Genomic DNA, 13,892 nt, shown 5'->3' on the forward strand with positions numbered 1-13,892 from the left:
AGGGTGGGGAAAGCCTTTGTTGACAGGTCCAAAACGCGGAGAATCGGGAGGTGCCACGTGCCCGCCGCATAATAAGTCGCACCAATTCCGCCCGAAGGTTTTTATTTTTTTAAATAAAATAAAATAAAACGTTGCTGCGGGTATTTATACAAAGCGTCGAAAATGTTCGCAATGCCTTGCTTCCCTCCCCCCCCTCCGCCCCCTTGGGGAAATATTTTCCCGGTTGAAAAGCACAATTGACGCAAGGCCGGGCTGTCGCAGAGAAGCAAAAGACTGCTCCGAGCGAAACAAAAGAAGGAGCTGGAGCCCCCTGGCCCTCTCTCCCGACCGGCGGTGCAGCGAGGAATGGGCTTAGTCAAAATCCCGGGCCCACAGCCAAGCTCACCCTCGATGACAGCTAATTGGGTGAAGGGGGAGGGCTACGGCAAAAAGCTGCAGAGTCAGTCGATTCCACAACTCACAACTGGGTAAATTATAAAGCACACATTTTAATCCTATTTAATTTTTAATCGTATCAAATTTAGCTATAATGTGGCCTTACCTACTTTTTTATCCTGGGCCTGCTAAATTCTGGTCCCTGGTGATACAATGCGTTAAATGCATTCTGGGCTGGATTCCCTATTGGGCAATTTGTGTCATGGACTCAAGTCATTTTAAATTCCATAAAATACCATCCAATTTCTCATCCTTTCCTTTTTCTGTCAGGAAGAAGTGGACAAAGCATAGGTAATGCTGTCCTCTTGGACATCCCTTGTTCGAGGCAATATAAAATCCTTCTTTTGGTCTCTAGACTCTAGAGCAGTCTTGCTCAATTGTGGCAACTTGAAGATGGATGGACTTCAATTCCAAGAATTCCAAGGGAATTGAAGTCCATACATCTTCAAACTGTCATCATTAAGAAAGATGGCTCTGGAGAAAGAGGCATGCAGAGGAAGCTAACTGCCACCTAGCCTGCTCATTCTCTTTGTCACTCACTTGTCCGATAGCAAAGATGCTCAGTTCAATCATGCTGCTGAGAGAAAAAGTTCAGACAACCAATTAAATGGTGATTCGCTGTCCTTTAAGCCAGGGGTCCCCAAACCATGGTCCGTGGCATGTCAGGAACCGGGCTGCGCAAACAAGCAAAGCCCCATCCGCGGAATGCAGGCAGCATGGAAAACCACACCTCCTCTGGTCCACGGAAAAACCTCTCCACAAAACTAATCTGCTGCTCAAAAAGTTGGGAACCATTGCTTCATCTAGCACATTGAAATAGCCAAGTTTCAAAAGAGTATTACTGGTATCTCTTGTAAGTGCTGTAAAATGAAGGTTCTGTGGTTGAGATGCTTTCAAGTTTCAGCTGTGCTTTTGTTGTTTTTCTTTACAACATATAATATTACCTAGCAAATATTGGCAATAAAAGAGGAATAAAATATAGGTCAATAAAAGAAGGAAAGCATGGCTAAAGACTGATTTAAGATTTTCCGCAACTGGCCATCGCCACATAGCTATTCTACAAAGGGATTCATGGGTACGCATAGATTGCAAAAGGCTGCATGTGGGCTGATATGCACACCTGCAAACCCCAATTGCATGTTGTGTGGAGGTGCATGTCCTATGCGCTGATTGGTTGATCTGAGTTCCTGTTCTGTGCTTTGCTCTTTGAGTGCCCCCTAAACAGAATATTACGTTTGCAGAAATATAAATGGAACACCTATGCAACTGTTCCTGAATGACAAATGTATATGTTCCTTCTGCTCGACCCTTAAATGGGCTTCTGAAGATAAAATGTAAAAGGTGTCTGGGTGTTATCAAAAACCAAAAGCCACATAGTCATAAATACTGTGAGACAAGATAGAGTGAACTGTTTAAAATCAACAAACTGTTTAACATAATAGTTTCAAATACACAGACTTTTTTTTTTATCTTTTCTCCTGGAAATCGCCAACTAACAAATGCTTTTTACCGGTGTGTTGTACTTAGTACATTGCGATGACAACAAGTTCAGCCTATGATCACGCTCTGATATTGTTAAAATGAGAAAAAATAAAGCTCCTGGATTAAGTAACTTTGTTTTTTCCCTTGGTTTTAGATAATTTAATACTCTGTTTTGCAATAATAATGGTGCAATGTTACCATTCAATTGTGCACAAAACAAATGTCACGTTTTATCAATCTATTAGTAATATTCAGATCAGGGGTAGGTTCTACTTACCTTTACTACTGGTTTGTAACGGGATTGCACACGCACGCTTGCTTCACGCGCGCCTGTGCCTTGCTTCTGCGCAGATCGCTGATGACGACATCCAGGGTGGTGGGTGGGGCCAGTTTTATTACCGGTTCTTATAAACCAGTCTGAACCGGGGGCAACCCACCACTGATTCAGATATGCTTTTTGTATTATATCTACCAATGTGCAGTATTCTTTTTAGAAGAGAATATTTTTGTTCAGGGTTGAAGATCTCACAGTATTCTGTTTAAAATATGGGTTGGAAAAATAGAGATGCTCTTTTTTACTGATTAAACCAGCAGTCACCAACTGGTGATCCATAAGAAAATTTTGGTGGTCTGCAGAAAAATTATTTGCATATTTTGTATTGCATTAAATCAGGGGTCCTCAAACTATGGCCCCTGGGATGGATACGTGCAATGAATGTTTGTGTTGCTGCAGAGAGTCTTCCCCTTCGGGATATTTTTGTGTGGGTCCCAGGGGGATAGAAATTCTGACTTGGGGTCTGCTTCGGCCTCCTGGTGCTGGGGTTTGGGTGAAGGCTGGAGGGAAGTGCTGTGGGTGGCGAAGAGCCAGAGGGGCTTGTTCCAGTGGGATTGCATCATGGTCTGAAACTGGCTGACCATCTCAGCCCACTAAGCCTCCAGGCCAGGGGTGAAATCTAAAAATTTTCGCTACCGGTTCTGTGGGCGTGGCTTAATTGATGGGTGGGGCTTGGTGGTCAGGTGGGGGTGGCCAAGTCGACATCACTTCTTTGCCCTTTTTTGACCTACAAAAAGAAGATATACCAATTATTTCATGCGATAAATTCTTAAATAATAAACGAAGTACACAAAACAATAAGAGGTACACAAATACTTATATAAGAGCAATAAAAATGTTGTTTTCAACTTTCTTCTTGCACCAATGATAATAATGACCTACAAGGAGATATAACATGATATACAAATTTAACCATTTAATACAGAAATAAGAATAACAGAAGTTCACAAAACAATAACCATCTGGTAACCAATTACCATCTGGTTTCCCCCTTGGATTCGCCCCCCCTATGAAAATGGCCTCCCCCCCCCGTTGCTACCTGGACTCTCTATTAGGTCGGCCCATTTTTCCATCACTACTGACTCTGGGACTTTATTATCACCCTCCTGGATTTTTATGTTTGTTCTCTATCTCCTTCTGCTGCTGGCTAGTTTATTCCTGCCGCCCGATTTCCACCTTTAGGCCTTGGCTCGGGGGAGGAGAGATTGCAGGCTGGAGGGAGAAGCTGAGAGTCTAGGTCAAGGACTGCTGCTCCATCTGCAGGGAGAGAGTGACTATTGTTGGCCTTTTACATCCAGCCGCGGTGAGAGAACGGCTGTGGCCATCCGTCTGCACTGCAACCATCTGATCTGGTCGCCCCATCACTGTGAGAGAGTGAAGGGGCCCCAGCTTCATCCTGGCCAGCCTCTTTTGCCATCTCTCACCTCAATGACTATCTTTAAATTTCGCTGACATCCAAGGTTCCCCTTTTCCATCTCATCATACTTGTATGGCTTATACCTCGGCAGATTTGCTTGTGCTGTGAGATGCCCCCCTCTCGCGGCGAAGGCCTTCCACTCTATCGAAGGCCTACCTTAAGGACGGGCTTTGGAGCCCCGAGAGGTGGCATGTTTTAAAGCGGGGATTGAGGGGTTTTTTAATTAGGGTTTTTAATAATCTTTTAAGGGGAACTGGGAGGGTGACCAAAGGGGATGGGGGGGGTAATCCACCTAGGTCAGGGCCCAGCCTGGCACAGGGTAACGTCTGGAGGGCGCAGGACGAGGGATTGGGGATGTCATCAGCACGGTGGATGGGAGGGGCAGATATGGCGGGAGCAGAGGACCTTATCTTGTGCCGGGGGTGCGCACTCGCTACTTGAGAGCGATTGCATGCCCCGGTCCTCAAGGCTCCCCTCGGATACTAGGTGGCTCAGATACTCAGGACCTGGGCCTCCGGCTGATGCTGTGCAACGCCAGGTCCGTGGTAAATAAGGCCCCCCTCATTTACGATCTTATTCAAGAGGGGGGAGCGGACCTGGCGGGTATTACGGAGACCTGGTTGGGCCCGGAGGGAGGGGTCCCTCTGGTTGAGATGTGTCCTCCAGGCTTCAGAGCACTCCATCAGCCGAGGGCCCAGGGGAGGGGCGGGGGGGTGGCGGTTATTATTAACGAAGGTCTGGGTCCGAGGGAGACCACTGTGCCACAGATTGCCGGATGTGAGTCCCTCTTTGTGAGATGGGGTCATGGGGTTCAGATGGGCTTGCTGCTTACGTACCTGGCTCCCTGCCACGTGGCAACGGCCCTGCCCGAGCTACTCGACGTGATAGCCACGGTGGCAGTTGATACACCAGGGCTTATGGTCATGGGTGATTTCAATCTGCCGTCCGTTGGTGAAACGTCAGAGATGGCTCGGGAGTTCATGGCTTCCATGACGGCCATGGACCTGACCCAGTTAGTTCATGGCCCCACTCACAGGGGGGGACACACGCTGGACCTGATTTTTGTCTCTGGCCAGTGGTTGAGTGGTCTTATTATAGGGGATATAGATATGAAACCCTTGTCATGGTCAGATCACTCACTCCTTCGTCTGGACCTTCGAACCGCTACACCCAGCCGCAGGGAGGCGGACCCAATTAGATGGATCCGCCCCAGGCGCCTGATGGATCCTGATAGGTTCCAGACGGAGCTTGGGCCAATTCCTGAAGATCTGGCACACGACTCGGCCGAGGACCTGGTAGCTGCCTGGGATCGGGCGGCTGGTGGGGCCTTGGATCGAGTCGTGCCTTTGCGGCCTCTGACCCGGTGTCGATCCCTCGCAGCTCCTTGGTTCACCGAGGAGCTGAGGGAGATGAAATGCCGGAAAAGACGCCTAGAGAGCGGTTGGAGGGCCAGTCTTGCTGAATCTGACCGAACACTGGTAAGGTCGCATATTAAGACCTACCTAGTGGCGATAAAGACGGCAAAGTTTAACTACTTTTCCGCCTCTATTGCGTCATCAGGGAATCGTCCGGCCGCCCTGTTCAGGGTAACCCGCTCCCTGCTCCATCCGGGAGCGCGGGAGGATCCCTTGGAAGGCAGGGCGGAGGATTTCGGACAATACCTGTATGACAAAATCGCTCAGATCCGGGGGGATTTGGACTCTGACTGGGTAGATCAGGGCAGGGTGACGAGGAATAGTCTTGAGAATGTTACCTGGGAGGAGTTTGATGCTGTGACTCCGGATGATGTGGACAGGATTTTGGGGAGACTTAGTGCGGCCACATGTTTACTGGACCCGTGTCCCTCCTGGTTGGTACTGGCCTCCCGGGAGGTTACACGAGGCTGGCTCCAGGGTGTTATCAATGCTTCGTTGAGTGAGGGTCACTTCCCCGCCGCCTTGAAAGAAGCGGTGGTGAGGCCTCTCCTCAAGAAGCCGTCCCTGGATCTGGCAATATTGGCCAACTATCGTCCTGTCTCCAACCTTCGCTTCCTGGCGAAGGTTGTTGAGAGTGTGGTCGCGCGACAGTTTCCACAATTCTTGGAGGAAATATCCTATCTAGATCCGTTCCAGTCGGGTTTCAGGCCTGGACACAGCACGGAAACGGCATTGGTCGCGTTGGTTGATGATCTCTGGAGGGCTCGGGACAGGGGTTGTTCCTCTGTCCTGTCCTGTTAGACCTCTCAGCGGCTTTTGATACCATCGACCATGGTATCATGCTGCACCGGTTGGAAGAGTTGGGGATGGGGGGCACCGTATTACGGTGGTTCTCCTCCTTTCTCTCCGACCGGTCGCAGTTCGTGTTGGCAGGGGGGCAGAGGTCGACCTCAAGGCCTCTTATATGTGGAGTGCCTCAGGGGTCGGTCCTCTCGCCCCTCCTGTTCAACATTTATGTGAAGCCGCTGGGCGAGATCATCCGTGGCTTTGGGGTGAGATACCACCAGTACGCTGATGACACCCAGCTGTACATCTCCACCCCAGGCCACCCCAACGATGCCCTTGAAGTGATGTCCCAGTGCCTGGAGGCTGTGCGGATCTGGATGGGGAGGAACAGGCTCTGGCTCAACCCTTCCAAGACTGAGTGGCTGTGGCTCCCGGCATCCCGATATAGTCAGTTGACTCCATCACTGACTATTGGGGGCGAGTCGTTGGCCCCCACAGAGAGGGCTCGCAATCTGGGAGTCCTCCTGGATAGGCAGCTGTCCTTGGAGGAACATCTGATGGCTGTAACCAGGGGGACCTTTTGTCAGGTACGCCTGATCCGCCAGTTGCGGCCCTTTCTTGATCGGGATTCCCTGTGCACAGTCACTCATGCCCTCGTCACCTCTCACCTTGACTACTGCAACGCTCTCTACATGGGGCTCCCCTTGAGGAACACCCGGAGGCTCCAACTGGTCCAGAATGCAGCAGCGCGGGTAGTGACGGGAGCAGCCTGGCGCTCCCATGTAACACCACTCCTGCGCGAGCTGCACTGGCTCCCAGTGGTCTTCCGGGTGCGCTTCAAGGTGTTGGTTATCACCTGGCATAGGGCCTAGCTATCTTCGAGACCGCCTGCTGCCACCGACGACCTCCCATCGACCCGTGCGCTCCCACAGAGAGGGCCTCCTCGGGGTGCCATCAGCCAAACAGTGCAGGCTGGTGACCCCCAGGGGGAGGGCCTTCTCTGTGGGGGCACCTACCCTCTGGAATCAATTGCCTCCAGAGATAAGGAGAATCCAAGACCTCGGTGCCTTCCGCCGTGCCCTTAAAACCTTCCTTTTCCAGCAAGCCGGGCTGGCCTAATTTTTTAAAGTGTTTTTAAGTGTTTCGTTTATTGTTTTTAATCAATGGGGCCAAATTTATATATGTATATTTTAACTGTATTTTAATATTTGTATTTGATGTTTTTACTTGGCTGTTCACCGCCCTGAGTCCTCAGGGAGAAGGGCGGTATACAAATTCAAAATAAAATAAAAAATAAAAATAAATAAAAAACAATAAAAGAGGTACATAAATACTTACATAAAATTGTTAGTCATCTTTAGCTTTGAGATGTTTTCACATAGCTATTTCAGTGGCACTCTCCTCACTTCCACTTTTCTTGCACTTGATGCGTGGATCATTGGCTGAGCAATGGTTCTAAACCATTTTTTCACTGCAGGAATAGGGTCCCATTTTGGAAGAGGTAGTCCGGTGATGCTGATGGTCATGAGGTTGGTTAGATTGGAAACGGCTAGGCGACTTCTGCTCTCTGAACATATCAGGTTCATTTTCGAAAAAACCCTTCCCGCTTCTGCAGAACTCACTGCAATTGTTCTGACAATATCTTTTGCTTTTTTGATACTGTCAGGAATTACATACCTCTTCAAATCGTTTAAGACATTCTCCACAAAATCTTCATAGTCATTGATGTCAATGCTGTAGTTGAAAATGTCACTAAATGTGCGCAGTTGTTCTTCAGCTGCTGCCCATGGAACGAACGACTATTTCCTCAAAATCCCAGAACTCCGGCACCAAAAACTGTAGAAACTGTAGTTTGTTTGTGGTGTCTTGCAGTTGGTTCCCAGTTTTTAAATGCTCACAGTCCATCTGTTGTTTCTGCAAATTTTTGATGATACTTTGTAAAAGTCTTTCTCAATGAAGACCAACAAATCAATGGTTTTCTATGAAGTTTATATTCCTGAAGGTTTCTGAGGTAATTAGTCCTTCAACTTTTATTTCTTATGGACTCTTTCCTTTTGTTAGCAGTTCAAATGCCTTTATTGATCTTCTCACCAGTTTTTCAGCTTTTATTATGTCCGTATTGCGTGCTTGCAGTGCAGTTGAAAGAAGTGAAATTTCTTCCAAAATGTCTATCATCAATGCCAAATCGTTTAAGAAATATTTATTTTCCAGATGGGCAGCTATACCTGAGTATTTTGCATTCCCGTGAAAATATTGATGTAGCACAGGATAAGCATGCCACACAGCTATGGTTGCCCGTAAACTACAGGCAGCCCATCTTGGCCCAAAAACTCAACCAATCCTTATGATGTTAATTACAAGTTCTTCAGATATTTCGTCAAGTTCAATTTGGTTTTTATTGGACTGCTAGAAAATAGAGCATATCTTATCAGTACAAATTTTAAAATGAGTTACCTGTTTTATTTCCTTCATGGCATCATCTAAAACAAGTTGGAGGCGATGGTTCAAGCAGTGCCATATGATGATGTTTGGAAACTCGTTTGCTATTCTGGTGCTCACTCCAGATTTTCTCACAAGCATAACGTTGGCACCATCAGAGCAGAATGCTATCAAATTTTTTGTAGGTAGTCCCAGGTAAAGCCAACCTTATGTAAACTTTCAAAAACTGCAGAACATATTGTCTCTGCATTTTGTTTCTTCAATTCAACAAGCTTGACAAAAGTAGTTGGTGGGTCCTCTGAGTCCTCAATTTTTAAGAAAACTATCAGAACTGGTTTGCAGGATATTGTTGAGGCTTCATCAATGATCAGACATTTCCTCAGATTCCGTGCAATGATGCTGGAAAACATTTGGGTTTTAATTTCATTTGCAATGCACTCAACTATTTTCACAACTGTTGGCCTTGAATGCAATCTTACTCCCAGATCTACTCCATTTTCAGTTTGTAATTCTATCAATTCCTCTATGCTTGAAATTGGTCTGCATACTTTTGCCAGACTGTAAACAGTTTTGAACATTTTAGAAGTGGTGCCAAATTGCCTTTCAGATATCTTGTCCATTGCTTTTGTTATGGCTTCCTGCTCAGCTTGTTTTACATTGTCTCTACAAATGGTGTGCGATTTCGATACGAAATGTTCTCTCATTTTCTTCCGGAATGACACCTGGTGCACTTCCTTGTTTTTCCCAGCCGGCTCAATCTTGAAAAGCTTCCACTCTTTTGACACATGAATACCACTCTCCATTGCGAAGCCATGTTTCGCACAGTATGTACAGTATGTACAACCCAGTTTCTTGTTTGAAATTTCCAAGCAGTCATGCATCTCTTGGAAGTAGCTGTACTGTTGCATGGTCCAGCAGTCTGGAAGAATGCTTCCGGTTTCAGGTTGCAGCGGGTGACTCTATACTTGATTTGCTGCTTTCTCCGGTTTCAGGTGGTGGTGCTTGAGGCACAGGGGATGGTTTTTGTTCCATTTCTGTTGGTGGTTGTTCAAGTTTTGGTTTCTTGGCCAAGAAACCCATCAAAGTCTATTGCCTTTTCATCCTTCCTGTTAAAGGCGGCAGCTACTGCAAAAAGAAAAAAAAAGCAGCTTTGTTAGCTGATGACACACAATGTAAAAGCACACAGAAAGCCTCAAAAAGCCCAAAAAACCAACTTTCACACAACGCAACTGGCTCATCCACAATGTAACAGCAGTTGTGCTAGACCCAAAATGGCCCCTGCCACAAGCAGGCACCTCACACAGCCACAAATAGCTCAAAAAACCAATTTTCACACTTTTCAGACACAAAATTCCACATGCAGCTTTGTGAGATTTTGTGTGTTTGTGTAGTTAGAGTTAAACACTACAGAAACACACAAAATCTCAGAAAGCTGCACAAATATTATTTTATTTTATTTTTATTTTTAGATAAAAGCAGCTAAATTTAAAACTTCCTAAACTTTAAATGGCTAGGTCTAACAACTAAAAAAAAACCCAATTAACTATTTTTTTAAAGCTCCCAAAGGGAAAAAAAACTTACCCAATTGAAGGGACAAGGCAGACAGGCAGGCAGGCAGACAGGCAGGCAGGTAGGCAGACAGGCAGGCAGGCAGATACAGCTGCTCACCGATTTATTTTATTTTTATTTATTTTATTTTATGAGCTTGATTGCAGGCAGGGAGATTCAGTTGCTTGCTGATGCAATGGATTGCATGGATTACAGTAAGCGAAGCAAGGCTGGCGTTGCGACCAGCGGCTCGGAATTCAAAGGTAAGCAAGCTGGAGGCTGGGGGGGAAGGTGGGTGGTTAGCTAGGTGGCTTAGCCAGGCCAGCAGGCAAGCATGGGCTCTTGGGGACCCGGGGCGTAGCACGAGGCCCGCAAATGATCCCCGATGGCTGCGTGAACTATGTGAGCCTGGGGACTGGGTGGGTGACATGCTAGACCACAACCGGCAAAGCTTACCTTTTTGAGTGAGCAGCAGTCAGCGAGGCATCTGAGCGAGGCAAGGCGAGGTCCGAGCGGCCAGGCGAACATCTGGGCGAAGTAGGAAGGGGAACTTATATAGGCTGGAAGGAAGCGCCGAGTGGCTGGAAAAGCGACTGGTGGAAGCAGAAGTGCTGAGTGGTGGGAAAAGTGAGCAAGCGAGCGACAAATGGCCAAGCGGGCAACAGGTGACTGGGCGAATGGGTGGGCATGAGCAGGGAGCCAGGGATTTTTGCTACTGGTTCTCTGAACTGCCTTCCGCCATCGCTACCGGATCGGACGATCCGGTCCGAACTGGGAGCATTTCACCCCTGCTCCAGGCACCGGTACCTGCCCTTGCACTCCTGCAGGTCTTACCTCTGCTTGGAAAGCCTAGCTTGTAGTCCTCAGTGAGGTGCTTCTACTGAGCCTCCTTCTCGGTCAGATCCAATTTGAACTGAGTTGTTTTGCCAACCCTTTCTCATGGTGGCTGCTTAGCTCCAACAACTCCTTCCTGTTGGGGCCCTAAGGAGCCCAGGCGGGGAGACAAGAAGTGGCTGGGAGGGGAGGGGCAAGTAAAGACCGGTGAGGTGCCCCTCAACATGAGTGACATTGAGTTGGCCACACCCACCCAGTCACATGACCACCTAGCCACGGCCACCCAGGTGGTCATTAGGCAGATCATATTAGTGGTCTGCAGGATTTAAAATTATGAATTTAATGGTCCCTGAGGTCCAAAAGGTTGGTGACCCCTGGACTAAACTATCTGTATTCATTGTTTTTTATCACAGTGGCAAGAGATAGAAAATTCAGAACTGAAAACTCAACTGAAAAAACGCTGAACTTTATCAACCCTCCAAAGGAATAAAAGTGACTTATCGGTTACTTATTGACTATTGCTAGCAAGAAACAACTTTTCCTCTATAAGTTAATACTTAATAGGTTAAAGTGTGCTTTCTTTTTAATATTAGAATATATATTCTAATATATATGTCACTAGTAAAAATAGTAAGAATTTTAAAATAGAAAGTATTTAAACTGAATGCAGGACTCAGTATTATGCTAGGGATAACTATTTGTGGTAGCACCTGCAATCATCCATTAAATTCACTTACATTTACTTAATGACATGAAGATCTGCTTCCTAGTTACATTAGGGACACATAACCATCAAAATACCACTAACCACAGCAAGGTGCTTATTTAAAATATAAATTATTTAGATGCATTTACCATCTATGAAATAACTATAATATATGCAAATTTCATTTCCAGTTATCACAGTCTATTTAGCAAGATATAAACAATTACTATCACTAATGAGCAACTAAATTACAATTTAGATATTTAAGTACAATGACAAACAAAGCAAATGGCTTACAAGAGCCAAATTCTACCCTGAATTAAACACTAACCTAAATTTACAAGCAAACGTATTTGTTAAATACAGTGTAACCATCTTGATTAAAACGGAAAAATTAAGGCAATAATACCCAGTTTGCAACAGTTTAAGGGTCTGGCAAATAATTTATGACATCAATAATATTAAGGCATTTAATATTTTCAGACAGAACATAAGAGAATGCCTGCATGTCTAAAATAGTCAATATTAGTTTTTATCATAAATTAAGTTGGAACAGAAAACCAGGAATGAAAACAATATAATTTTTCCTTCTTCCTATACAGTTGCAAAACACGATGTACAGTTAAGTGCATGGCAGAAAAAAATGGAAACTTGTCTGATCTTGAGAGTTTATCAGGCTAGATTTTCCAATAACTTGAATAATACATTCCATTTCCATAAATTATTTCTGGCTTAGTGAAGGTTAATTGTTTTTAACCATGGGTTGGGTGTGTGTGTGTGTGTTTTTTTTTTTTTTTGGTAATTACTTACTTTTGAACCTTCTGCTTCTCTTGGTCTTGACAATCTTTAGCTCAACCTGTTAACTGTTTTTTTTTCTTTTGTGTATTTGTATGTGTGTAAAAAGGGAGGAGAATTTATTGCTCTTTCTTTTCTTTCAGCACTCAGCCAGGGTACATGTTAAATGTTAAACTTAATTGACCACTTTTTCCTCCTTTTTGTACACTATTTTTTTTCTTTTTTTGTTGCTGTTAGGGTTGAATGTATGTTTTGTTTCATTTTGTTTGTTTAACTGTTCCGAATTTTATTTTTTATGATAAAACAATACATTTAAAATAAGAACAAATTCTATGTTGCCTACGATCTGTTTCTATGTGATGGTAGATGTAACTATTTTGGGATGTGTGGAGCAGTGTGTCCTTGTATATACTTCCTCCTTATCAGATACTGTAGGGATATGGAAAACAGCCTAGAGAGAATATATTTTAAAATGTTAATTTGTGCCTGTCCCTAGTGGATGGTGACATTATGATATTTCTGATGTTTTAAATATTTGTTTACATTGTATCCTACTCGCAGATCCATTACAATGAACCAGTGTAGAAATGTTACAAATAAACAAACCAATGAATCAATGTAGTACATTTACCCTAATTTTTAAAATATTGAAAAGTTCTAGGGTGCAATGCCTTTCCTAGAACTGGCTTACTTTTAAGATCATCAGTACCAACTGATATAAAATAGTACAAGAGAAAGGAAACAATATGGATATGTTGAAAAGGTAGTTTAATTATTTCACACATTTTATTTATTTATTTTATTAATCATATTTCTATGCCGCCCACTCTCCGAGGACTCTAGGCACCTTACAACAATCGACAGTATACTAAAATAGCATATTGCCCCCAACAATCTGGGTCCTCATTTTACCCACCTCGGAAGAATGGAAGGCTGAGTCAACCTTGAGCCGGTGAGATTTGATCTGCTGATCTGCTGAACTAGCAGTCAGCTGAAGTAGCTGCAGTACAGCACTCTAACCACTGCGCCACCTCAGCTCTTCAATTTTAAATCACATATTGATTAAAAAGCTGAAGAATGCTGTGACATATTTGTTTTTTATTTAATGTTGAAGCACTACAGTCATTCTGCATGTTGTTGTTCAATCATGCCCAGCTCTCTACAACCCCATGGACCAAAGCACTCCAGGCCCTCCTATCCTACAGCGTCTCCCCAGGTCTGCCCAAACCCATGGCCACTACATTAACAACCTGATTAGTGAATCTTGTTAGATCAGGTGCAGGGAAAAGCTCAGCTCAGGTCCATTCAGTACCTTTTATTGAGTAGGAATAGACTGGTGCTGCGCTGCCGGAGCTCTCCTTATATTTGCTCCGGCAGTCGCACCGTCCCCTGACGGCTATTTGAATTTCCTGCCGGTGGATTTGGCCAATCCCCAGCGGATGTCCTTAACAGGACATAACAAATCTAATTATTTTAGATTTGCAGTCAGTTTCTCAGTCTTCAATCCCCCAACTTTTTTTGTCTGATTTGGTTTTTGTCTGTTTATTTAAGCAACATTTATTCTTCCTGAATAATATAGCAGCAAAACAAAGAGCAAGGTTAAGAGAAGGAATACTGCAAACTTTTCAAAAGAAGTAAATAAGCTCATCTGTCACTTATCTTCATTTCGACTGCAGCTATCTTTTTTTATGTGATAAAACA

The 13,892-nt window shown here is 44.8% G+C and overlaps 1 pseudogene; it reads right to left on the reverse strand.

The window, feature by feature from the left end:
• Positions 1-8,687: 8,687 nt before the first annotated feature.
• Positions 8,688-9,409, reverse strand: LOC148112580 (E3 SUMO-protein ligase KIAA1586-like; annotated as a pseudogene).
• Between the last annotated feature and the right edge of the window lie 4,483 nt (positions 9,410-13,892).

Source organism: Pantherophis guttatus, chromosome 8, assembly GCF_059756535.1.
Source record: "Pantherophis guttatus breed Tessera chromosome 8, ASM5975653v1, whole genome shotgun sequence".
Lineage (NCBI taxonomy): Eukaryota > Metazoa > Chordata > Lepidosauria > Squamata > Colubridae > Pantherophis > Pantherophis guttatus.